The following is a 3,497-nucleotide window of genomic DNA, read 5'->3' on the forward strand; positions in this document are numbered from 1 at the left end:
ACTCATAGCCATTCGTCCTTCACACTGCATGCCATCAAAGGCCCTCCACCCTGAGGGACACCATTTTGTTACAGATCAGTTTCTTAGGATAGCATCTCTGTCATTAAAACATCAACTTCTTTTCCAGAAGTCCCCAGAAAATTCCAGTAGCCAATACAGAGACACACAGGTCACTCTGAGCTGCACAGGAAGTTGGAAAATTTGAATCTGCTATATAAGATTTTCTTTCTTTCATTTTTTTTTTTTGAGATAGGGTTTTTCTCTATAGCCCTGGCTCTCCTGGAACTAGCTCTGTAGACCAGGCTGGCCTCAAATTCACAGAGATCTGGCCTGCTTCTCTCTCCCAGGTGCTGGGATTATAGGCCTGTGCCACCATGCCAGGCCTATTTGTCAGATTCTAAAGCAGGAAGCAGATGCTAACAATTGCTGGGTATGGCTGATGGGTAAGCAGCAAAAATCCACCTGTGACACGAGACAAAGGATGACCCCAAAACAATCTAGACATGTAGAAACTAAAAAGCACTGTCCAAAACCAAGGCTATTCCTGAAATAGGAAGAAACAGTTGAGAGTAATGTAAGAATCAGACACTGGGCAGTGTGGAATATTCCTTTACACTGTGTGAATATATGTCACTGTGGTTGGGTTAATAAAGACACTGGCTGTCCAACAGCTGGACAGCCAGAGGTTAGGTAGGACTGACAGACCAAAAGAGAGCACAAAAGAAGAAGGGGAGGAGTCTTAAGAATCGTGAGGAGACTGAGAGGTGAGCTTGCCATACTGAGAAAAGGTACCAAGACACATGGCAGAGCGTAGATAAGAAATACGGGTTGATTTAAAACGGAAGAGTTAGCTAGTAACAACCAAGCATTTATAATCAATAGTTCTTTGGGAACTGGGTGGCGGGACAGAAAAATCCACCTACACCTAAGAGCAAGAAGACCTTTTCCTACAGATTCCACGTCTTCTGGTCTAGAAGGAATGAAAATATACTTTCTACACAGTGTGAATGTTTTCAGCTAGAAACAGAGCCAGACATTGTCACAGGCCTGTAACCCAGTGCTGGTGAGACTGAGGTAGAGGGCTGCCCCAAACTGAAGACCAGCCAGGGCTACACAGCAATGCCTGGCCCAGATCCCAGCCTTATAAACAACTGAATTTAGAAACGATCGCTTGGACTGCAAAAGAATGTGAAACTAATGCCTCTTTGTGGCTTTGTTTTGAATCTATTGACTGGGCATTTGGTAGTTTCTTTTTTTTGGGGGGGGTAGACCAGGCTGGCCTCGAACTCACAGAGATCTGCCTGCATCCCTTATACTCATAGGGCTTTCCCATGGAACAGATGACCTGATACTGAACCAGCTGAGAGCAATGACTGGAGGCCTTCCCACATTCCTCACGGTCACACGGCTTCTCCTCTGTATGGGTTTTATAATGCACTGTGAGATGTGAGACCCGCTTGAGGGCCCGCCTGCAAACCTCACACTGGTAAGGTTTCTCCCCAGTATGAACACTCTGGTGTTGCTTAAGTTGGGAGGTTACCTAAAGGTCTTGCCACATGCCTTGCACACATAAGGTTTCTCTCCAGCGTGAATTCTCTGATGTCGGCTAAGAGTGGATCCTTGATGAAAGCCTTCCCACAGTCTTTACACTCGAAGGGTTTCTTGCCAGTATGAGCAGTCTGATGTCGAATCAACTGAGACCTGTGACCAAAGGTCTTCCCACACTCCTGGGCTTTTCCCCAGTATAAATTCTGTGATGTGCTTTAAGATGTAAGCTCCGGTTGAAGGCCTTGCCACAGTCCATACATTGATAGAGTTTCTCCCCAGTATGGATTCGCTGATGTTCGATCAGTTGCTAGCTTCGACTGAAGGCTTTAGCACAATCTTTACATGCATAAGCCTTCTTGCCTGTATGAACTCGCTGGTGTTGTATGAAATTGGAGCCAGCATTGAAGGCCTTCCCACATTCTTGACACGCATAGGCTTCTGGCCGGAATGGATATTCTCATGCTGGATTGGTCGCGAACCATATTTAAAGGCCTCCCCACATCCCCTACATCTGTACGGCTTCTCAATAGGAAGAATTCCTTGATTACTGAGGAACTCCTCTTGTTGGAAGTCTTTTTTTTTTTTTAGTTTATTATTCCTACAGGACTTTGTCTGATAAACAGTAAGAGAGGTGTGCTGGTATAAGGTGGGCATTTCTTTTTCTTCTTTAATATTTATTTATTATGTATACAATATTCTGTCTGTGTGTATCCCTGCAGGCCAGAAGACGACACCAGACCCCATTACAGATGGTTGTGAGCCACCATGTGGTTGCTGGGATTTGAACTCAGGACCTTTGGAAGAGCAGGCAATGCTCTTAACCTCTGAGCCATCTCTCCAGCCCCAAGTGGGCATTTCTTCATGATTGATTAGCCCAGGACTGGCATGTCTGCCTGGACTGCCTGGCTGTCTGTCAAACAGGCCTGTGCCTTCCCAGTCATCTTGGACACTCGAGTCTGTAAGGCTTCCCACTGTCGCCCACGCTGGTGACTCCGCTTCATTCATGTGTTGCTTTGAGGATAGCATTTTGCTACCATATCCCGATTCCAATGCTGAAAAAGAAGAAGACCAGAAAATGGTTACTTTTCTCTTTCCAGAAAAAGAAAGGACAGTGAAAGCTGGCAGGTTCTCAGGAGGGCACCTCTGTTTGCTCCTCCTTCCTGCCACTGCTCGGCATTTTTGTCAGGGTTCCCAACTTGGTGTCTGTCACACACAAGTGCCCCATGATAGCTGGAAAGGCAGGAGCCTTCTGACATGTGACTGCATGTGGGAAGCCGAGCAATGGGGGAGGGGGAGGGGCATGGAGAGTCATTTCTGTGTTTGTGGGTGACCTGGCAGGTTAAGAACCACCCCGATGTTTACTAGATTCTAATTTGTGCTGGTGGCTCAGCATCTATAATCACCTGTCCATGGCCTTTATTCACTGTGACAGACCTTTCTGGTTTCTTTTAATTTCTTTCATTGGTTTGTTTGGGTTTGGCGTTTTGAGACAGCATTTCTTTGTGTAGTCCTGGAACTAGCTCTACAGACCAGGCTGGCCTTGAACCCACAGAGATTCGCCTGCCTCTGTTTCCCAAGTGCTGAGATTAAAGGCACGTGCCACCACCGCCTGGCCACTAGTGATCTATCTAATAAATCCTTGCCAGACTTTAAAAGGGTATTGGAAGCTTCAACACCTATACACTCTTGATTATGGCAAAGCAATTCGAAATGGGAAAGGTGGAGGCAACACTGGAAATGGAGAGCGGCATGAAATCAGTGTTACACGGGCTCTAAAATATCCATGTAGCTCTGAGCCATGCTGAGGAAAACACTAGTAGGGTCTATGAAAACAGAAATATAATCAGGAGTGGTTTCTGCAAAGGACCAGCTTCCTGATAGGACTTCAGGGGTGGTGCAGGAAGGAGTACACAGGACATGCCCACTTGACTTAGTGGTGGTAACCCAGG

Source organism: Microtus ochrogaster, unplaced genomic scaffold (genome assembly GCF_000317375.1).
Source record: "Microtus ochrogaster isolate Prairie Vole_2 unplaced genomic scaffold, MicOch1.0 UNK47, whole genome shotgun sequence".
Classification (NCBI taxonomy): domain Eukaryota; kingdom Metazoa; phylum Chordata; class Mammalia; order Rodentia; family Cricetidae; genus Microtus; species Microtus ochrogaster.